At 37.7% G+C, this 25,469-nt stretch overlaps 1 pseudogene; it reads right to left on the bottom strand.

The window, feature by feature from the left end:
• Positions 1-25,469, bottom strand: part of LOC128638053 (3-beta-hydroxysteroid sulfotransferase-like) — a 124,780-nt pseudogene that overhangs the window by 12,020 nt on the left and 87,291 nt on the right.

Below are 25,469 nucleotides of genomic sequence, written 5' to 3'. Positions count from 1 at the left end.
CTCTTCTGTCTGGAGCTGTCTTTAAAGTTGTTCTCTTATTTTAACCCCTTACAATTATCAAAAGGTGCCGCCATCTTGGAGCCTATTTTTGTTATGTGCAAAAAATGTAACTCTTCCACTTTCTATTATATAAGCCAAACTGAAGTGCAAGGTCAAAAAGCCAGAAATATCACAGATCTGTAAAAGATCACAGGGTACAACCATACAAGAGCTACAAGATGGAGGCTCCCAGTATAAAATGCGAGCTTTTCTAACTGAATTTTGAAATGAGTTCAAATTAGAGAAGGGCTTTAAAGAAAGCTGCAGGCACAGGAGTAAAGACAATAGCATGGTGAGTTGTAATCGTTCTACCTTAGTTGTACCCAACAGTTTAAGGTCCCTTTAATGTTCACTACATAAAATGACTTATAAGAGTGGTCCCTTCAAAGATCATCGTACATCATATTTATTTCTATTGATAAATATTAATTTCTGTACAGAATAGAAAGAAAACAAAAGCGTATACTCATTTTTTTTTTTTTTTAAATATTTTTATTGAGGTAAAGTTTGGTATACAAATAAGATATGTAAAACATTCCGTAATTGCCATCATAAGTAACATAGTGCAAGGTTCATCATATAGTAGAAATGCTGCAAAGTGTTAACAGTAATATAAACTGGTATAACAACAAAGTAAATAAGGTTAGAAAAATAGAAAAGTTTTGTAAGAACACGATACAGTCTTGCCTGTGATGATTTAAGCCTCTCCTCTTATAAAAAGGGCCACTCTTGGACCCCTGACTAAGTGTGAGTTTTACCATGGTAGGGGGCTACAAACTATGTAGGAGATCACTCATGGATCCTATGCTATTTTCCTCAGTTTTATTTATTTTTTAAAGTTATAGTAATTTTATATTTCTACATATTTAAATGCGAAACAATCAAACTATCCTGCTAAATTAGAAAAAAAAGAAGGATAAATGTTGAATTCAGTTATGTAGCAGGGCATACTTATAAAGAGTTTGGGGGTGCGGTATAGGTTAGAGAAACCGCTTATTTAGTCCTCCTACTACAGGAGGCACATTAAGTAAAAAAGGGAGGGAGGGGGGGGAGGAGGTGGTAATTCAAGTTTAATGGTCTAGGTAGGAGATTCGTGAGTGCATAAATTGTCAGCTGTTATATACGATAGTTAGCTGATTATATACTGGATTGTGATTGCACTCAATTTAGAAAGGTCTAAGGACTGAACTACACCAATTGTAATGGGTAACATGAGTCGCGGAGGGTATTATGGCTAGGAGATAGTAGGGCTTTGGCAGGTCCAGCCCGCGCTAGACATCTAAGGGGCATTTTGATACAAGACTGCGTGTCCCATTTTAGTACCTATAGGACTAGAAAATGAGCTGTGGTGCCAATATTTATTTGATTTAATCCTCCTGCTAAGGGATGCTTATTATGTGGGGTGGGGGGGTAGGAGGTGATGAGTTGTATGTGTTAAGCAGATAAGATGTCTGACTGTCATCCGTGTACACCAAATATTTATACATGTAAGAGAGTTTGGTTAGGGCAGCTAATACAATATCAATAATCTTCTACTGCTGTTTGAATTAACATATCTATATAATAATATATTATAGAATAGCTGATAATAACATATATGTGAGGGAGAAAGGGTAATAATGTCATAGGCAGACCAAATAATTTGGGCAAGATATACACTGCATTATGCGGGGGTAAAAACTGGTCTCCCTTAAATATGCTGAACGCCTCTATTACTTGAATGTGTGAAACATCAGATCCCCTTAGTCTAGCTATTTTAACAGTAGTTCTACTCAGGGATTATTATCAATTTGAAATGCCAAAGTGTGTATATAGGATTCTCATAGAGGGGACATAAAAGCATGACAAACCATCACTATTCAAGTCGCACATATTTACATAAGCTAAAAAGAGTAGAGAATTAGTAAACAGATCTGCCACAGGACATGGGCCCTATGCCCTGCAGCATTAGACATAAAGTTACAACAGACAGTTGAGTGGATTATATATTCTCTATGATAATACCCCCAGTATTCAGCAAATACATTACTACCCCTATCCCAGACTGTTCCATCCATATATAGACCTTAACAAAATCCATATGTATATATACATTTATGCCAATATACTATGGGGATAACTTAAAAGAGCTAGAGAATAACTCTATAGAAATGTGCTGTAATACTAGACTCAAGATGTTAGGGTAAGACAAATAGGTCAGATACAATGAGTAATGGTGGGAGAGCAACAGGCTCAGCCAACATGTAAACACATATATATATAACTGTAATATGAACAATATACTCCTCCTTTGATGTTAGTCTTATGGTATCTTAAACGTTAAGACTTAAAAGTTCGGCAGAGGCTCTGTATCTAACCCTTCTCATAATAATTTAATTTCACTAGTGGGTTCCCTATTAGTCTCTCATTTTGATGTTGCTGCTGCAGTAGTCGGCATTCCCTCTCCGTAACACATAGCCTGAGGCGCCATGAGGTAAGAGCTGCTAACAGTTTGTAAGGAAACCACTTCAAACCCGACACAGGCAAATCTTTAGTTTGGGCTGATATAGTGTGTAAGTCCCCTGACCCTTTTACTCCTTCTATAGGCAGTGTGTCCGCATATGAGGATGCGGCATTAGTGGTAACGATATCCTCATCCAGGCTATGGGGCAGGGCTGTATCTCGTAGCTTATGTGTCAGGAGATTCACACGTACCTCCAATTCTGCCCGACCATCAGGTAAGCGACAATACATCTTGTCCTGTGCTTGCTGGGCTCCCCTCCGCTCCACCTCGTGAAGGGCCACAGCATCGAGCGGGGTACTGAGGTCAGTAACACAAGTGAGATTACTTGTGGAAGGCCGGTCAGGAGCTTTACATGTCTGCGTCGGGTGGAGTGAACTGCTTGCGGTAGTCAGGGGCTTAACAACTTCAATTTGTGGTAGCTTGAGTATAGATGAATGTTGTTGGTGTTCCTCGGGAGGGAAATTACCGCTGCCAAATGAAAAGGCCAGGGTTATCTCGCGTTCCAACTTCTGAAAGTGGGCACTTAGCAGATTCTGCATGCATATCTCCCAACTGGAAGCCATGTCCCTTGACCTCCACGTGGGAGAGAAAACGGTGTTCTCTGGAAGGCCTGATTGCTGGGTGACCCAATATCTTGCCAATCTCTCCTCTTTCCATCTCTTATTAGACAGAATAGCCGTGAAACATATTTGCATTGGGCTGATGGTCAGTTATAATATTTTTATGAATAATATCAGCAGAGCTGAACTGAAGTGCGACCGTTCAGATCCCAGGCTAGCTCCGCCCCCAACGTATACTCATTTTTATACCCTATATTAAGCCAAAAACATTTCAGATAACTGATCCCCTTTCTTTAAATGTGTTCCTCAAACTGAGGTTAGTATCATAAGTATCTGGACATATTTAAGATCAAAGCAATATTTAAGAGGTTCAAGACAGTTTAGTATAATCTCTAAAGTTTTTTTTTTTTTTTTAAACATGCAAATAATAAATTGAAATGTCTTTGTTGGAACAGAAACTCAGAGGATTAGCAACACAATTAAAGCACTAAGTTTCAGCATTAAGTTGCTGAAGTGTTTTATACACTTTTTTTGTGTAGATAAAGCTGTGATTTATATTTTGAAAATACCAGGAAGTGCATATAGTCCATGGGATAAAAACTCACTGGCTGAGGGGCGTGGCCGGGCAAAGACCCAGCATGGTTGCATTTTCTCAAGCAGCAGATGAAACCTTATTAATCTACTGATTATCTATAGACTATGGCAGCATCTATACTTTTTGACCACATATTAAGATACAATATCTCTCACTGAGTGGTTTGGTATGTACATTGACTGTTTGTGTATCTGTCTAGCCGAGATTCGGCCTGCATTTCGGAAGGCAACATATATACAGAATTCCTCACTTACCCCTGTAATAAGGGTTATCTGGCCTTACTATGGCTAATATTCAAGAATATGCCTATTCAGAAATACTACGAAGCCTAAAGGAGTTTGAGCGAAAGATGACTATGAACTTCGAAAGCCTCATATCCACCATGAAGTCTGCAGTAAAGGAGGAGGCAGCAGCTAGAACGGATGAAGTGGGAGACGCCATCTTCCGAACACAAAGACCCCACCTCCTCTCAGGCTCTGCTCCGATACAAGTGGAGAGACATGAAGAGACTACCGCCCTGTGTGTGCAAAATGCCCCGCTCTTATATAGTAATGATCCGGGGTGGGAGGATGCGGCCGGCCCTCCATCCTGGATAGTAAAGCCCGTACACACGCGGAGGTTGCACATCAGAGAGGATCCGCAATTCCCCACAATTTTCTGCTCCACAGAGCTCTGTCACTGAGCAGGGGCTTATCGCTACCACCTCTCCGATATACACTTACATCTATCCACCCAGTGAAATTACGCTGCAGGAGAGAGAGGTATTACTCACCTCTGACTACGGATGCTCTGTGTTAGTTGAGCTCATGTCCCGACTGCACTTGGGACTGATGTTTGGCATAGCAAATGCCCAGGCCTGGTGAGTCAGCTTAATGCCCGATGATGGTTTACATCCTCTAGGGATATACAGCGATCCTCTGTATCATTTGACCCCCTCTAGAAGGATAGGAATTGGCTAACTTACTCTGACACTTAGGGGAGGGCTGTCGCTAAGATTCTGTCTGTACCCTCACTGACAACCCCCCCCCCACACAGTTCTCTTCAGTTTTGCATGTTTAAGTGCAGTTCCCATGCTGTCTGCTATGTTTGGAGGAGATAGACAAAAGTTACCATTTGAAGTTTATTTATTTTATTTTGATAGCCCTACATACAATTTAAGCAGGAGTTAATCCCTAACTAGTTCACAGTTTAAAGACGCTGCCTTACTATAGCACCTCCCTTGGACTTAAGAGTGGGTAGTGTTTCATGGACAGAGAAGCTCTTTTCTGTCAGCTAGAACCCACAGATCCTGGAATAGGATGACTCTCCAGTCCATAAGTGAAGCCCTATAAACTTTACCTCTCCAATGAGGCAAGCTATTTATGTAGTCCTGAGGCTATGCTATGGAAGGGACACCCACCTATATTTTAGGGTATACTTGTCAGGTATATAGCGTGTGTATTATGTTTCATGCATGTTGTTTCTTTATTAGTTTTATCTCTTTAGATGTCCACCCAATGGCTAATAGGCCTCTACTCACACTCATCACTATGCTTAATTGTGAGCATTACAGAGAGTCTCAAATTTAGAGATTCCTACTCAGCTACCCCAATAACATAGCACCTTTTCCTCCCATTACCTCCTCAGAGAGAGCAGAGACCCAGACTTAGATCACTATAAAATTTGAGTCACTTTCCTTATCATAGTTCTACAAGTGCGTTCCCTACATCATATTTCATGTTATAAAGAAGTAATTAATTCTACTTATCCAAGTGGCACAGCCTTTGAGTTAATTATTGTGTCAATAAGTATTCTGATATACTCTCATGTGCTCAAACAATATAAATATGACTGATATGTTTTATCTTACTCATAATTGTGGCAGTACCAAGATAGATTGTTTCGTAAGTTATACATGTTTAGATGCTGTTCCCATACTGTTTGCCATGTTTGGAGGAGATAGATATAAGTTACCTCTGAAGGTTATTTATTTTACTATGATAGCCCTTCAATGCACCTACATACAAATTAAGCAGGAGTATCTTTGCTCCTATTTGAATGTCTCTGTAAGGGCATTCATCAATAAGGTGCTATTAATATAGACTATGCCTCTCAGTTAATATAGATTATTTTTTTAAAATAGTTGGCCTTTGCCTCTATCCTAATATATATATATATATATATATATATATATATATATATATATATATATATATATATATATATATATATATATATATATATATATATATATATATATATATATATATATATATATATATATATATATAATCTGATGCCTCCCCATAAAGATATTTCTTAACTGGCCCCCTAAATATAGGTTTTTATAGTGAATAGTGTTTGTAGAATCCCTACTATATTCAGGGGTCTGCTGTGTAGGAGATATATGCCGAGTATATACAAGGACCCTAGCTTAACAATTAGTGTTTCTATTCTGATATATTTTCGGCCCCAATATTTCTGACTCTTAAATGGAAGTTATCCATTCACTCCCTCTAAGTGATTAAGGTGGCCTCTAGCACATGACAGTTAAATGGGAAACCTTCAACACACTCATCATTATCTATATTTATTTTGGTATGAATAATAGCATTTTCCTATTGAGCCATATTCACTAACTTGAAAGATATTGGATGGTAATTAGCCTAGATAGTACCTATTATTTCATTATTTCCATTATAGTGCACTATTCCTCTCAGGGAGCTCATCAAGGTCAAAATATGACCATAAAGGAAAATTGTCTGCATCTTCCCATGTTTAATATTCTGTTGTTTGGCCATGAGCTATTTGTGTTATTGCTCGTTTGTATCTTTATTGAATGTTTAGCATTATGCAACTTTAGGGCACAGTACCCTACAAACTCTATTGGGTTATTCTAGTAGCTACTATTTCACCGCTATTTTTTCGGCCCAAAAGGGGCTCCTTCAGATACTAATCCTCATTTAATCTTTTACTAAATTTAGTAAGGTCCAAAATTGGCCTTAGTTATGTTAGGAGGAATTAAATGTGAAACATTATGTAAATTTATGGTTCAAAGAGGTCATGTTGTCGTTATACACTATATCTCCCCTTAAGTTTTACTTGTTACTTATATTTTGCCCGACACGCCCACTCCCCCTCCCTCTTTCTTCAAAATTAGAGCGGCTCTTTGTCCGCCGACTACTCCATTCCCCCCCTACATACTTTAAATTCAACCTATCTTAAGGTCCAAGATCGGCCTTCCTAGGGACTACCATATCTGTACTAATTTCAGAACCATATGACCCATGAGTGGTCAACCTAGTAGTCCCCTCAAAACAGCTATGACTATTATAAAAAGAAGGATTCAGAAGCTCAAGTCATCTACTCTGTCATTTACTAGCCTCAATATATATTGTTAATGAATGTTTTCATATTTTATGTGACTAAAATTGTAACACTTATGACTGTTTTCATCTATTGTACTGTTTGAAAATCCTTAATAAAAATTTTTTTAAAAAAAGTTAAAAGACATCTATATGGCTAAAAAAAACAAAAAAAAAACTCACTGGCTAATAAGAAAAAAAAAAAATCATTTTTTAGCTGCAGAACATGGATGGAACTGATCCTGGGGACCCATTGAAAATTGGTTGATTATCCTGGCAGTTAGATATTTAATTTTTAAAACACAGAAAGAGGCAAAAATTCCTAATTATTTGAAAAAACAATTTATAAATAACATGACACATATGTACAGTGATCGGGATAAATATATACTGCTTCTTTAACCCCTTAAGGACTGGCATTTCAAACAAAAACTTCCCCAAAAGACCAGAGCATTTTTAGTATTTTGATATCACTAAATTTAATCAGAAATAGAGCCTTTTTATATTTACCTTTCAAAACTACAGTATATTTTTTTTTTTAGAAGACAACCCAAAGTATTGATCTAGGCCCATTTTGGTATATTTCATGCCACCATTTATCCGCCAAATGCGATCAAATTAAAAAAATGGTTCACTTTTTAACAATTTTAGGTTTCTCACTGACATTATTTACAAAAAGCTTATACAATCATGGCACAAATGGTTGTAAATGCTTCTCTAGGATCCCCTTTGTTCAGAAATAGCAGGCATGTATGGCTTTGGCATTGCTTTTTGGTAATTAGAAGGCCGCTAAATGCCGCTGCGCACCACACTTTTATTATTCCCAGCAGTGAAGAGGTTAGTTAGGTAGCTTGTAGGGTTAATTTTAGCTTTAGTGTATAGATTACCCTTTTACCTGACACATCACACCCCTGATCCCTCCCTGACCCCTCTCAAACAGCTATCTTCCCTCCCCCACAGAAAGTCTGCCAGTACTAAAAATAAAACTTTTTTTATATATATTTTTTTCTGCTGTGTAGGATCCCCTGTTACCCCCTAACCTCCCTGATCCCCCTCAAACAGCTCTCTAACCCTCCCTCCTCTAACTAGATCCACTTTCTTTGGTACTGGCAGCTGAATGCCAGTACCCAGTTTTCCCAAATTAGGCCATTTTATTTCTTAAAATAAAATCCCCACACATTGTTTCTGCATTGTTAGCTGTCCCCCACCTCATTTCCCCCCTCCCCGATTGCTTTCCCACCCTACAATGTATGATTTCCCCCTCTACCTCCTGATTTTTTTTGTACAGCGTAGCGGTCCGCCCCTCCCACCCACCCCTCCAGCAGTGGGCCGCCCACCCCCCTCCCTCCTTGTGGGGCAGGCAGAAATAGTGTGATCTCACTCTTTTTAGCGAGATTACGGCAGAGAGAGGCCCAGGATGTCACTGGTTCTTTAGGGCATAACGACCAGCGTTGTACAGGGTACAGCACTGGTTGTTAAGGGGTAAAGAAATGGCCTCCTTTTATCAAAAGTTAACCCCCAAAGGAAATTGACTATTTGCTCTTTCCTTTTCGAGATTCAGATAGTTTTACTAGGGATTTGGTAAAACAAATTTTTTTTCTCTCTTTTTGTAGTGTAGTAATTAGTGATGTCGCAAACCTAAAATTTTGCGTTTGCGAACGGCGGACGCGAACTTCCACAACTGTTCGCGAATGGGCGAACCGCCATAGACTTCAATAGGCAAGCGGATTTTAAAACCCACAGGGACTCTTTCTGGCCACAATAGTGATGGAAAAGTTGTTTCAAGGGTACTAACACCTGGACTGTGGCATGCCGGAGGGGGATCCATGGCAAAACTCCCATGGAAAATTACATAGTTGATGCAGAGTCTGGTTTTAATCCATAAAGGGCATAAATCACCTAACATTCCTAAATTGTTTGGAATAATGTGCTTTAAAACATCAGGTATGTACACTACTGTTACACCAGATATGAGTTGCACTGGGTTGACACTGTGCCCTGGCAGGCAGGCACTGAAACGCACACGTGTGAAGGAAACTGACTGCTATTATTTAACACAGTCAAAAAAGTGTTGTTTTTTTAAATCTACACTACTGTTACACCAGATATGAGTGGTGGCACTGGGCAAGTGGGCACAGTATACACTGTGAGCCTAACACACACGCTGGCAGGCAGGCAACTGCAATTAGATTACACAGGGAAAAAAAGCAGCCCTAAAAAGGGCTTTTTGGGGTGCTGTCCTTACAGCAGAGATCAGATGAGTCCTTCAGGACTGTAGTGGACACTGAATACACTAGCCTAGCTATAGATTTCCCTACTAAATCAGCAGCAGCTAAACTGTCCCTCCTCTCAATAACAATGCAGCTTCCGAATGAATCTAAAATTAAGGCTACACTAAAAGGTATGGTTAGACATATAGGAAGAGAAAAGTGAAAAATTTATGGAGATTAGGTGCTTAATCTGCAAAAGGGATAAAGGTGTGTATGGAAGTCGTTAGCTAAATATGTAGAAAAAACTGGACCTTGGACAGAATAAGTGAAAAATTCTTCTACAATTTATTTTCAAAATAAAAACATGATAATACCAAGATAAAATAAATCACAATCCCTAAGTGTTGCAACACTATAACGATCAATTCATAAAATTTCTAAAATTCAGATATACATTTGTTTCATACACCAATAAAAGGATTTATCTGCTCTTTTGTATCCTTTGTTCAAAGATTTTAGATAGAATGTATTCTTTTATTTCAACACAATTAATAATATTTGTCTCTATTCGATATTTTATATCTATATTTCATCAACTTTAAAATTACAAATATGTAGCAAAAACTAACATTTAGATAAAACAATTTAAATGCAAGACTGATTATAAATGGTGTCCCCACAATGGCTGTTTACTTATATTGGTTGTAATTTTGCGTATCTAAAAAGTTCAAAGTATTTGTAAGTAATTGGAGATAAATTACTGAGGGCTGTGTTCTTTATCCTTATATTTATGTTGTGATAAATTACGGTTTCACAGTTACCTCTTCATATCCTCAGTGAGCTTAAAGGATTACTTTCTGTTATAATTTTTAAGCTAAACAACTAACATATTAAAGTTAATAAACATTAATTAAAACCTACTGACCTATATTTTCTCCAAAACGAAGTTTCATAACGTTCTAAAAGTTATATCTTTTATTCGCCGATGATGTCACGTTATCCTGCCCACTATTTTCAGCACTGCATGTTCAAAATACTTAAATCAATAACTTTGTGTTTAAAGCGCCATTTTGAAACCTAGGTATTGTAAACGGATTGGTACAGAGCAAAGGATACCCATGGAGTGGGTTTGGAAAACAATTAAATTTGCAGACAAGATTTCTGATATACGGTAGATATATGTTAATGAAATGCTATTGATAAAAAGCGTATTTGGGGTAGTTAGTTAGTAACAGGCATAGAAAATATTTACTTACAGTGGCCCTTTAATTTGTAGAAAAGGAATGTTCCAAACAGTGTTTAGGGGTGATTTTCTTACCCTCTCTTGTGAGCTGTTACTACTCACGGCTTCCCAGCGGTTCCTATGTGTCCTCAGTTTGACTCTCAGGCAAGGGGTTCCGGTAGGTAATTTTCCTTTGTGTTACCTTGTCACTGGTCCTTGTACAAAGTGCTCTGATTACAGCACCAAACTTTAGACAATCCTTTTGTTTCTGTAACTTGTGCAAGCTTTTCTGTTTGTAGTTCCTCAATCTCCTGAACTTAAGTACTTCTGTACGCATGAAAATACAGGCTTTTTCTTTCTTAGTGTTCACACAGATATCAACATGTTCCACCAGCAACCCTGGCATTATCAAGATAAAGTTTGATCACACCTTACACCTTTATATAGCACTGACTTGATTTCCATTGGTCCATGCAATGCTTCTGTTTCTCTTTTCCACTGGGTCCTAGAGTCCTTTTGTTCAAATATCCTATTTTGTTTTCTAACTTTTTATTTCTTATACAGGTCATATCAGAGTGATTAACCGATTTCTTTTTTCATTATTCCTAACAGCCTTTCTCCATTATTTCACATATGCCAAGGGGGTTCAGCCATTTATATTTTAACAGTTTATTTAATTTTCACATTCATTTTCTATTACTCCTATTAACATTTTAAACTTTTGACAAATCTTTAGAATAAATTAATTTGGAGTTCCATTTATTTTAAAATAATAATCCCAAATAATTTTTTATATAAATACATTATTTTTCCAAGTGTCTTAGGTGAAGAATTTTCAAGTGGCTCCATTATATAGGTTCTATTACAAAAGTGAAAGGGGAGAAAAACAAATAAGGTGGTGATATGTTTGTGCAAGGGAAAAAATGATCCCTTTATTTTAGTGGCTCCATTATATAGATACTATTACAAGGGGAGAGGGGAGACAAACAAATAAGGTGGTGATATGTTTGTGTAAGGGAATTAATTAGAGATAGTGATTACTGTGTGACTAGAAAAGGAGATATATCCAATTCTGAATTCAAACCGTGGGGGTGAATCGTGTTGAAGTTGTATATGAATTCTACTTCTTTTTTTAGTATAGATGCTTCTAAATCTACCCCTCTCCAATCGGGTTTTACTTTATACAATCCCCAATACTTCATATCTGAGACTCTATTTCTGTGTATTTCCCTAAAATGTTTATAAAGATAAGTGTCCAGGTTCACTTTTTTCATGTTACAGATATGCTCCCTTATCCTGTCCCTTAGCATTCGCGTCGTTTCTCCTATGTAAAAAAGTTCACAAGAGCATTGCAGCATATAGATTACTCCTTTATTAGTGCACCTTATTGTGTTTTCTATTTTAAACTCCTTAGTGTTATTAGGAGTCCTAACAGTTTTCTTTTTAATGCCATACTGGCATGCTATGCATACATGGCAGGGAAAAAACCTTTCACATCCCCTCCTTTTAGATCTTTCTCAAAAGATTTCTTATTTTTATTCAGTTTTTTTTTACTCACTTGGTGCTAGAATCATTTTTAAATTTTGTGCTCTCCTATAAATTACCCTTGGGTATGGTGGTATTTTGTCTCCTAGAATTGGGTCATTTTTTAGGAGATGCCAGTGTTTTCTTAATTTTTTTTTCACTAGTAAATGGTCTTCGCTGAAGTCATTTATAAAATGGACATTGAAATCATCTGACATATAATTATTACATTTATGTTTATACTCTAATAGATCTTTCTTCTCTGTGTTACTTGCTCTCTCTGTTGCTCTATTTATTGTTTCTTTCTTATAACCTCTATCCTTAAATTTTTCTTCCAAGATGTTAATCTGGAATTCAAAGTCATCAATCCTTGAGCAATTTTTCCGGACCCTTAGACTTTGGTTTATTGGTATACTTTCCATCCATTTAGGGAGGTGACAGCTTGAGGCATGTATAAAATTGTTCGAATCGACTTTTTTAAAGTGTGTTTTAGTTTCAATGTTGTCTGATACTATCATTATATCCAGATCTAAGAATGTGATCTGTTCTTTATTAAATTCATATGTAAACGAGATACCTTTGTCATTACTATTCATGGCCCCAAAGAACTCTAGGAGATCTGTCTCTTCCCCTTTCCAAATTATAAAAATATCATCTATGCACCTCTTAAAGAGCACAAGGTTCGCACCGAGCTCCAGACTTCCCAGGAACCTTTGTTCCCAGTCTCCCATAAAAAGATTGGCATAGCTCAGTGCGAACCTTGTGCCCATGGCGGTTCCCTCAATTTGAACATAATATGTGTTATTGAATGAGAAGTAGTTGTGTTCTAATATAAATCTTATGCTCTGCAATAAGAAATCTTTCTGTTCTTTTGGTAACTCATCATCTTTATCCAAAAAAGACTCCACCGCCTCTATTACAAAATCATGTCTAATGGATGTATATAAAGAAGTCACATCACAGGAGGCTAATATCATAGAGTCTTCCCATTTTATATTCTCCAATAATCTTAGGAGGCTGGTAGAGTCTTTTAAATATGTACTGAGGTTTACCACATATTTCTGTAAAAAGGTATAATTATATATCTTGATAAATTTGCTGTCATTGAACCTATACCGGAGATTATAGGTCTCCCGGGAGGGTCTATGAGGCTCTTGTGTATCTTGGGTAAGTGGTAGAAGACCGGCACTCTAGGGAACTTATTCAGAATATAATTATATTCACCTTCTTTTAAAATGCCGGTCTCTCTTCCACTACCCAAAATAGACATCAATTTTTTATTGAATTTCTCAGTGGGATTCCATTCCAATTTTCTGTATGTTTTCCTATCACCCAAAAGCCTTTCAGCTTCTTTACAATATTTCAATTTGTCCATCACCACCAAGCCACCCCCCTTATCCGCTGGCTTGATGGTGATGGAGTTATCCTTCTTTAAATTCTTGAGGACCTCCCTGTCTTTTCTACTCAAATTGGAGTTTACTTTCAAGCTATGATTGTCCTTTCTTAAATCTGCTAATACTAGCTTTTCAAAAGTCTCTATATTACTCCCTTTCTCATTGGAGGGGTAAAACTTTGATTTTGGCTTCAAATTGGTATGTACAAACCCGTCAGTCACTACTCTTGTGTAATTCTCTAGAGGTTGTTTCAAATAGTATCTCTTAAGTGTTACATTTCTTATAAATTTCCTTACATTTATATGGTTTTCAAATTTATTCAAGGTTTTACTTGGAGCAAAGGTTAAACCTAACCCTAAAATGTTTGTTTCTTCATCTGAAAGGGATCTATTGCTTAAATTGAAAATGCTACTTTTTTTAGGGAGGTCAACAACCTCCTTTCCAAACTCTGTCTCTTTACCCCAATCTCGTCTTTCCTTTCCTCCTCTACTTCCTCTATATTTCTTTTTTTTTGTGATGTTTTTTTGAGGTTTTCCTGTTTCTGTTACCTCTTTTATTTTTACTGTCTTGCCCTCCTTTTGAGGGCTTTTCCATAAAAAGTTTTCCTCCTCAATTGTAAGTTCAAAACTAGCTAGTCTTCTTTTTTCTAGTGGTTCAAATCTATTATATGTGACTGGTTTCCATCCTTAACCCCTCCCTTTCCTTTAATGATTTCTATGTGTGGAAGTTTTCCTATTCTCCTCCAGTCTATTTCTGTTTTCTCTATGTGGTGTGTACTCTTCCTCCCTACCATGTCTGTAGTTTGCTGTATCCCATCCATCATAGAAATTATGATTATCATAGTGTCCATTATATGTATTAAAATCCTTATTTCTATAAGATCCGTTATATTCATTAGATCTATATGACTGTCTGTTCCTATAAGGTCTAAATTCCCTGTTGTAATAATGAGGGTAATTATTCCTTCTGTATATTGAATTATATTGTGAATAGTCTCTTCTTTCATTAAATCTTTTATCTCTCATATTCCTTTGATTCTCATAAATGCCCCCTCCTTGTTATTCAGCTCCCTTGTCCTTATGATATTTAACTCCCCCCATTAAGTGTAACTTTTTCACTTTATACACCTTTCTATCTGGGAAGTAGATAGTAGGAGAATAAGGCAAGGGATATTAACTCTTAGGCGCTAGTTTATTTAACCCCCTTTTTTTGCTACATATCTATCACTTCCAATAAATAAATAAGCAGCTAGAGGGTGATGGAAATATTTTCCTATAGAGGTAAACTTCTATCCGAATTAGATTTAAAAGATAAACCTAGTACATCAGGGGAACATGAAAGGATTGATGCCAATAAACTTATAAATGAACTTGAGAAAAATATGAATAAAGAGTTGAGACAAAAAAATGGAACTCATATTCTTAGATAGATATTTGGATAAAGAGCTTATACCTAGAGGATTACAATTTAAAAAATCCTGCACCTTCCAATTAAGTGATGTACATCAAGAAGAATGGAAAAGAGTCCTCTTCTGACGCTCTTAGTTGCAGAAGAGGACTATGATGTTATCAGTATAACTGAAACTTGGTGGGATGATTCACATGACTGGGCAGTTAACTTAGAGGGGTATACATTATTTAGGAGGGACAGGAATAATAAAAGGGGTGGAGGAATCTGCATGTATATTAAACCTGACCTTAAACCTACAATAAGGGAAGATATTTATGATACAAGTGACAATGTAGAGACCCTGTGGGTTGAAATAAAGAGTGGGGGGAAAAATCCTAAAAAAATATTACTAGGAACATGCTACAAGCCTCCCAACATTAGTGACCCGGAGGAAACTCAACTACTTATCCAAATAGGTAAGGCTGCTAATAACAGTGCTGTAATTATGGGAGATTTTAACTACCCTGATATAAACTGGGCCAATGAAACTAGTAATTCAGCTAAGGGGGATAGATTTTTAAATGTTCTCAGGGATAACTTCTTGTCACAATTAATAGAGGAGCCAACTAGGAGTAAAGCTATATTGGATTTAGTGCTATCAAACAATACAGATATAATATCAAACATAGAAGTTAAAGAACATTTGTGTAACAGTGATCATAACATGGTCACATTTGAAATCTCTTTTCATATGCAGTGTTTTAAAGGCTTAACTAAGACTTTTAATTTCAAGAAAGCAAAATTCAACGATTTAAGGAAATCATTAAATAATATAAATTGGGACAATGTATTTTCTAATAAAAATACAGAGGATAAATGGATAATATTTAAAAATTTGTTAAATAAATATACATATCAATACATACCATATGGTTATAAAAATAAAAATAAAAAAACTAAGCCGTTATGGCTAAATAAAAATGTGTTAAAAGAAATTAGGAAAAAACGTAGGGCATTTAAATTATTAAAAGAAAATAGTACAGACTCAGCATACAATATTTATAAGGAATGTAACAAAGCATGCAAAAAAGCAATCAAATTAGCCAAAATTGAAAATGAAAAATTAATTGCCAAGGATTCTAAGTCTAACCCTAAAAGGTTCTTTAAGTACATAAATAGCAAAAAATCTAAGAAGGATAATATAGGTACATTAAAATGTGTGGAGGGTAGCATGATAAATAATGACAGGGAGAAGGCTGAGGTACTAAACCAGTTTTTTTCTTAAGTATACACAAGAGAGGTACCATTGAATGACACTTTGGAACAGAATAGAACATGCCAGTCCATACCACTAACTGGGTTTTGTTTAGAGGATATCAGGAAAAAACTAAAAAATATTAAGGTAAATAAAACTCCAGGCCCAGATGGAATACACCCAAGGGTGTTAAGTGAACTTAGCACTGTTATAGACAAACCTTTACTCTTAATTTTTCAAGACTCATTATCCTCAGGCATGGTACCCCAGGATTGGCGTAAAGCTGATGTGGTGCCACTCTTCAAAAAGGGAAGCAGGGATGATCCAGGAAGCTATAGACCAGTTAGTCTGACATCAATAGTGGGGAAGATATTTGAAGGGATTATAAGGGATTATATTGATGATCATATTCGTGTAAACAAGATTATGAGTTCTAATCAGCATGGCTTTAGGAGAAATAGATCATGTCAAACTAATCTAATTAGATTCTACGAGGAAGTAAGTAAAAATATAGATAAAGGGGAATCAGTTGATGTGATATACTTAGATTTTGCAAAGGCATTTGATACAGTGCCACATGAGAGATTAATGCACAAAATTAAGGGACTGGGAATAGCTGAAAATGTTAGCTCATGGATAAATAACTGGATTAAAGATAGGGAGCAACGAGTAGCAGTAAATGGATCATACTCAGATTGGACAAAGGTAATCAGTGGCGTCCCCCAGGGATCAGTACTGGGCCCTGTTCTTTTTAATATTTTTATAAATGACTTGGAGCAAGGATTAAATAGCGACATCTCTATTTTTGCAGATGATACTAAGTTAAGTAAGGTCATTAGGTCAGAGCAGGATGAACTCTCTTTGCAAAGGGATTTGCTAAAATTAGAACTATTGGCAAGTGAATGGAAAATGAGATTTAATACGGAAAAATGTAAGGTTCTACATTTTGGAAGTAAAAATAAGCAGGCTATGTATTTTTTAAATGGGACAAGACTTAGCCAAACACAGGAGGAAAGGGATTTGGGAGTAGTAATAGATAACAAGCTAAAGATGAGTGCACAATGCAGGGCACCGGCTTCAAAGGCTAATAAGATACTAGCATGTATTAAAAGAGGCATTGATTCAAGGGAGGAAAGCATAATTCTGTCATTATATAAAGCCCTGGTAAGACCTCACCTTGAGTTTGGAGTGCAGTTCTGGGGACCAATTGCTAAAAAAAAGATATTGCAGAACTAGAAAAAGTTCAGAGAAGGGCCACAAAGCTAATAAGGGGATTGGAGAAATTAACCTATGAGGAGAGGCTAGCCAAACTGGGTCTGTTCTCTTTAGAAAAAAGGCACTTGAGAGGTGACATGATTACTTTATATAAATATATTCAAGGCCCATATACAGAGATGGCAGAAGCTCTTTTTATTCCAAGAAAATTGGTTCTGACAAGAGGTCATAATTTAAGGTTGGAGGAAAGGAGATTTAATCTCCTGCAACGGAAACGTTTTTTCACTGTAAGAGCAATAAAATTGTGGAACTCATTACCAAAGGAGGTAGTGAATGCCAATACCATAGATACATTTAAAAATAGCCTGGATAAATTTCTGTATATAAACAAAATTCATGGATATGATTGCTAGTATTAAATGGGTCACATTTTAATGGGGTTATTTAAGCTTAACTGGAGCTTTTTGTAAGTATTTTAGATTTGTATAGGTTGAACTCGATGGACTTCAGTCTTTTTTCAACCTTATCTACTATGTTACTATGTTACTATTTAATGCCTCTAAAGGGGTGATAGAGATTATAAAAAAATCTAGAAATGAGACATTATGCAATATTAATGAGGACATTTTATCTATAAAAAATAGCTTGGATAATAGTCAGGAACAGCACCTACTAAAAAATAGACAGAAGTTGATAATGGAGAGATTAGACACGTTAAAAAATGAGATTATTAATAACAAATGAAAGAAAATAGAGAGAGATGAAAAAGAAAAACGAAATACAGGAGAATCAGAATATGGAAATAACAACAGAAAACTATGATATAGAGGATAGAAATGATAAACAAACGGGGGCGGAGCTTGGTAGCAACCATGATGGTCGCATAAATCCGGAGCTCCGTACATAGGGTCCTGCAAGCACTGACTGGGGCTGCTTACAATAGCCAAAATTGGTCTCATACACCACAGCAGGAAAGAGGAGCATTCCCTGAGCTTGGGGATATCATCCAGACTCAAAAGCCACGAAGAGAAGCGGCAAAGTGGTCAGCACAGACCCAAGCTACACACATAGCGGGCGCCATCTTACCGACACTGCAACCAGGTCAGGTTCACTCACACCGCTCCCCGAGCAGCCCACATTACTGCGTAATACTAAAGAAAGCTGCGGCTAACTTGAGCTGACTGAGCGGGGAGTCCGGCGTATAGAGGAGCGCTGCCACAGTTTTTAAGCCGGAACAGGGGTGAGTTTATGCACAATCCTAGCCCACGAGGGCAGCGCCTGTAAAACGCCATTATCACAGGGCCTTAAAATAACGCTATTAGCGCTGCACTTATACTGCCTCATCAAACTGCTAATTAAACAGATAAAGAGGTGCATGTGGGTAGAAGCACCCTTAAACATACAAGGAAAAGTGACTTTATAATAGCCGGGTGGTGACTGTTGTCAGACAGGGGTATCCCTCACACGAAGTGACCACATTTAAGGGGATAGTGTGCGATCTTTTTAAATGGCATCCAGGAGACTAAACAAGTCAGATAAAATCACCAAAGTGCCAGCAACTAAAACCCACACGATGCCATCATACTTTGCTACAGAACACTCTCCCACAAATACTTTGGCTGGTAAAAATAAACTTCCTCCTAGCACACAGCCCCCAAGTCCTACACCCGGGCCTACATCTGAAGAGACCACTTCAATCCCTGCTTCACTCCTATCTCATTTTGCATCCAAGCAGGAAATTTCAGAAATTTTCAGAACATGCCTTAGAGAAGAACTCACAGAACTTAAGCAAGAAATTCAAACTATGAGCTCTAGAGTTGAAATGCTAGAAGCAGAAACTGATGAAATCAGGGAAGACATTATTCGTATTGATAATAGCTCTACTTCACAACAGGAGAATATTGAAGCACTAATGGATAAAATAGATGACTTAGAGAACAGGAGCAGGAGGAAGAATTTGCGACTAAGAGGAGTTCCTGAATCCGTTCTACCTAGAGACTTTCCAGAATATCTACAGGCCCTCTTCTCCGCTATCAAGGATAAATCATACACAGAAGATATTCCGTGGGTACGGGCCCACAGGGCTCTCCGGCCTAAGCCTCCAGACAGAGCCCCACCTAGAGATATTATTAGCAGATATAAAAACTTTCTTGAAAAAGAAATGCTTCTCAATCAATCCCGACGACAACAGCCTGTAAGGTTCAGGGGTAATGTTATACAATTCTACCAGGATCTCTCAACGAGAACATTGCAGAGACGAAAAGAATTTACTCCTTTAACAACATTACTTCGCAACAAGAAAATCCCGTATAGATGGGGCTTCCCCACCCACCTCATGGTCATACAGGACAATAAAAGATGGATATGTAACAAACCCGAGGACATGCATAACTTCAGCAAAGATTTAGGCATTGACCATTCAATGGATTTAACACCTCTGACAACGGACCACAGAAGAGTCAACAAAAGATCAACCACTGACCCTACAAGATGGCAAACCAAGGTCCCCCGACCGGACAAAACACCATCAACGACAGAAAAACCCGGAAAACAGCAACCCTCATCTAGAGACACTCGTCCCTCTGAATCAGAGGAGGACTAGAGCTATAACATATGTGTTTCTGGACACTTTTATGTGTGGCCCGCTCCTCGGGCTCCCTTACTGATGGACATTTGCTGGACTTTGATTACTGGTGAGCTGCGACGAGAAAGGTATCGTATCCAGCTTACTTACTCATAACAAAAACTGTTTAACACCGCATGAAGTAATGCAAGGCTCTTTCCTAAAGTTCATATAGGCCCCAGGACATTAATATTTAAACCTTTTCCCTATTTTTGGGATGGGTAAGAACTTTATGTTTACAAAATAAAGGACCTTATGTTTGTTTTCCTCCCATTAGTGTTATATCTCTTTTTATGTCTGGTTTCAGACTGACGGCTAGATTTGGAGTTTGGCGGTAAAAGGGCTGTTAACGCTCCGCGGGTTTTTTTCTGGCCGCACCATAAATTTAACTCTGGTATCGAGAGTTCAAACAAATGCTGCGTTAGGCTCCAAAAAAGGAGCGTAGAGCATATTTACCGCAAATGCAACTCTCGATACCAGAGTTGCTTACGGACGCGGCCGGCCTCAAAAACGTGCTCGTGCACGATTCTCCCATAGGAAACAATGGGGCTGTTTGAGCTGAAAAAAAACCTAACACCTGCAAAAAAGCAGCGTTCAGCTCCTAACGCAGCCCCATTGTTTCCTATGGGGAAACACTTCCTACGTCTGCACCTAACACTCTAACATGTACCCCCGAGTCTAAACACCCCTAGCCTTACACTTATTAACCCCTAATCTGCCGCCCCCGCTATCGCTGACCCCTGCATTACACTTTTAACCCCTAATCTGCCGCTCCGTAAACCGCCGCCACCTACGTTATCCCTATGTACCCCTAATCTGCTGCCCTAACATCGCCGACCCCTATGTTATATTTATTAACCCCTAATCTGCCCCCCACAACGTCGCCGACACCTACCTACACTTATTAACCCCTAATCTGCCGAGCGGACCTGAGCGCTACTATAATAAAGTTATTAACCCCTAATCCGCCTCACTAACCCTATCATAAATAGTATTAACCCCTAATCTGCCCTCCCTAACATCGCCGACACCTACCTTCAATTATTAACCCCTAATCTGCCGACCGGAGCTCACCGCTATTCTAATAAATGTATTAACCCCTAAAGCTAAGTCTAACCCTAACACTAACACCCCCCTAAGTTAAATATAATTTTTATCTAACGAAATAAATTAACTCTTATTAAATAAATGATTCCTATTTAAAGCTAAATACTTACCTGTAAAATAAATATTAATCCTAAAATAGCTATAATATAAATGTAATTTATATTGTAGCTATATTAGGATGTATTTTACAGGTAACTTTGTATTTATTTTAACCAGGTACAATAGCTATTAAATAGTTAAGAACTATTTAATAGTTACCTAGTTAAAATAATTACAAATTTACCTGTAAAATAAATCCTAACCTAAGATATAATTAAACCTAACACTACCCTATCAATAAAATAATTAAATAAACTACCTACAATTACCTACAATTAACCTAACACTACACTATCAATAAATTAATTAAACACAATTGCTACAAATAAATACAATTAAATAAACTATCTAAAGTACAAAAAATAAAAAAGAACTAAGTTACAGAAAATAAAAAAATATTTACAAACATAAGAAAAATATTACAACAATTTTAAACTAATTACACCTACTCTAAGCCCCCTAATAAAATAACAAAGACCCCCAAAATAAAAAATTCCCTACCCTATTCTAAAATACAAAAATTACAAGCTCTTTTACCTTACCAGCCCTGAACAGGGCCCTTTGCGGGGCATGCCCCAAGAATTTCAGCTCTTTTGCCTGTAAAAAAAAACATGGGGGGACCTCGGTTTAGGGGTACATAGGTAGTTTATGGGTGTTAGTGTACTTTAGGGTACAGTAGTTAAGAGCTTTATAAACCGGCGTTAGCCAGAAAGCTCTTAACTCCTGCTTTTTTCAGGCGGCTGGAATCTTGTCGTTAGAGCTCTAACGCTCACTGCAGAAACGACTCTAAATACCAGCGTTAGAAAGATCCCATTGAAAAGATAGGCTACGCAAATGGCGTAGGGGGATCTGCGGTATGGAAAAGTCGCGGCTGTAAAGTGAGCGTTAGACCCTTTAATCACTGACTCCAAATACCAGCGGGCGGCCAAAACCAGCGTTAGGAGCCTCTAACGCTGGTTTTGACGGCTACCGCCGAACTCTAAATCTAGGCCTTAGAGATTTGTTTGTTTTTATAATTCTACAGTTCTTTATTATGCAATATGTTGACACTGTTTTTTTGCACAAATATGTTGTGTGTTTTTATTGTTTGTATGAAGCTAATACATGTTCAAACTGTGTTACTCTGGGACAAAAAATTCTCGCCATATGTACAGTCACTATAGGCTTGATAAATTTAAATACTTACAAGTTTAGCTGGCACTTACACCAAGATAATGTCTTGTCGCAACTCTAACAAGCCACACTCCCTAGTTCTCTTCTCCCAAAATGCTAAAGGTCTCAACTCCCCATGCAAACGATCAAAAGCCCTCTCAGACATTTCCAAAAGGCAGGCCGATATACTCTTCCTCCAGGAGACCCACTTTAGAAAGGGAAACATACCAAAATATCTAGGACAAACCTATACACAGCATTTTCACAGCACAGGACCTTCCAAAAAATGTGGCGTGAGCATTTTAATGAAAAGAAGTGTACACTTCACATTAATCAAACAAGAATCAGATAACGAAGGTCGATTTCTGGGACTGAAAGGCCTCCTATACGGACGCCCGGTTACATTTGTCAATCTTTATGCACCCAATAGCAAGCCAAAACCCTTTTTTGTACAATTGTTTAATCGTATTTTAGACATCTCAACAGGACCAATTTATATAGGCGGAGACTTTAATCTACACTTTCAACCACACTTAGATAGCAACAATCCCTGCCTAGCACGTAGGATGAAATTTCATATATATTTTTGGAAGCAACTTAAACTCCATAAGCTATATGACATCTGGAGACTCCAGCACCCTAACACTAGGGACTATACGTTCTACTCCCATCCCAACAAATCACACAGTAGGATTGATTATTTTCTCACTAATCAAAAAGGTCTCACACAGGTTAAAAAATGTGTAATTTCCCCCACGGCCTGGTCAGACCATTCGGCTGTCTCACTACATATCACATGGCCAGAACATACAGATGTACCATTTCTATGGAAATTGGATGATACATTACTTAACAAGGTAGATCATATTGATAAATTACACAGAGTCATAGAGGAATATTTTCAGATAAACGTTCCCTCAACTTCTAACCAATTTACGGTTTGGGAGGCACATAAATGCTCGCTTAGGGGAGAATTTATTAAATTAAGAGCCCAATTAAGACATGCCCAACGGGTGGAATACGACAACCTTACCACTAAACTCTCAGATCTGGAACACTTACACAAGCACTCTCCGTTGGACACTAGTATTCTAACTGAAATAACGAAAGTCAGGCAAGCTCTAGATGACTTTTTGCAATTAGAACACCATAATCTTGTGCATAAAACAAATAGTTTTTTTCATTATGAGAATAATAGAGCCGGTAAATATCTAGCAAGGGCCCTAAAAAGAAAGAAACTTAAAATGCACATATATGAACTAAAACCCCCAAACAAATCAACATTAACAACTACCCCCGAAATTCTTCAGGCGTTCCACTCTTACTATTCGGACTTGTATAACTTATCTCCTGCTAATGATCTACCCCATTTCAATAATACATTAGATAGATACCTTAAAAACTGTCCTTTACCCAAACTAACAGAGGCCCAATTAGAACAACTTAATTTGCCCTTTTCTATACCAGAGATCAAGAAGGCCATACAAACACTAAAAAATGGAAAAAGCCCGGGCCCAGATGGGTTCTCCACTAAATATTATAAAGTTTTCCAGGAGGATTTGGCTCCACACTTGGTTACAATCTTTAATGAAATAAGTCAAGGGGCTAAATTCCCACCCTCGATGTTAGAAGCACATGTTGTGGTTTTGCCCAAACCGGGCAAGCCAGCCACGACCCCCTCAAATTTTCACCCCATTTCTTTACTAAATGTGGATGTTAAGCTCTATGCCAAAATCCTCGCCACCCGTCTAAACAAAGTACTTCCAAACTTAATACATCTTAATCAAGTAGGATTTACCCCAAATAGAGAGGCTAGGGACAACTCCACTAAAATCATTAATCTTATAGAACATGCAAGTAAACAAAATATCCCTGCTGTAGTCCTATCTATGGATGCTGAAAAAGCATTTGACCGTCTGAATTGGTCCTTCCTTCAAAATACACTCCTAAAATTCGGCTTTAACACTGAGCTCCTCAATAAAATTTTTGCACTATATAATAACCCTACGGCCAAAATTAAATTAAATGATTTTATATCTGAACCATTTACAATCAAAAACGGAAACTGACAGGGATGCCCCTTGTCCCCCACACTGTTCATACTGGCAATGGAAGTGTTAGCCACATACATCGGAGGTAACCTAGATATCAAAGGAATAACTGTAAATTACACAGAATACAAAACCTCCTTATATGCGGACGATATCATTCTAACTTTAACGCACTTAGAAACTTCAGTACCCGCACTCATGGCAACTTTACACGAATTCGGAGAGATGTCGTACTTTAGGATCAATTACTCCAAATCGGAGTTTATTAATGTAGGAACTCCACAACACGAGTTAAATCATTTGATGGTACACCAATTTAGACACCAACCTGTAGCACTCAAATACTTAGGTGTATACATTACCCCCTACCTGAATAAAATAATCCTACTGAATCTTGACCCTCTTGTAACACACGTTATATCTATTCTGGCTTCCTGGAAACAAAAGCCTTTATCTTGGATAGGTAGAATTAACTCTATAAAAATGATTATTCTTCCAAAAATCCTTTACCTCCTTCAAGTACTCCCTATCCCCATCCCAGACAAATCACTATTTCAGTTACAGAAAATTATTAACTCCTTCATATGGAGCAATAAACGACCAAGAGTCGCCACACAGACTTTGTATCGTAATAAATTGCAAGGAGGATTGGGGGTACCTAATCTACAATTGTATAATTGCGCAGTCCACATGTCCAGGATTGTGGACTGGTGCAAACATGCTGCCCATAAAGAATGGGTAACTTTAGAAACTGAACTTTGTGGGACTCCCCACTTAGGAGGACAATGCTGGTCACCGGGCAACCAAAGGAGTACTGGTACTACCCAGCCAGAATGCCCAATTACAGTTCAGGAAACTTTCAAGGTATGGAATAGGATTTTGAGGTCACATAAATCAATTTCGTCCCTACAATCTCCACTGACTCCACTAGCCTACGATACCCAGCCCCTTAGCCTACCCCACACCCGCGATCAAAACATGCTAACGCTAAATCAGACTACACATTGGTATAAGGTTTTACAAAACGGTAAGCTTAAAACTAAGCAAGAGGTCTTAGATATACTAAGCCTTGATCACAAACACTGGTTGGCATACCATCAAATTTCACACAGCCATCAGACGCACCCACACAAGGCCAACATATCTAGACCCCTGACACCCTTTGAGTCTATATGCCACGCCATATT

Source organism: Bombina bombina, chromosome 8 (assembly GCF_027579735.1).
Source record: "Bombina bombina isolate aBomBom1 chromosome 8, aBomBom1.pri, whole genome shotgun sequence".
Lineage (NCBI taxonomy): Eukaryota > Metazoa > Chordata > Amphibia > Anura > Bombinatoridae > Bombina > Bombina bombina.
This window is presented reverse-complemented; position numbering and strand designations above follow the sequence as displayed.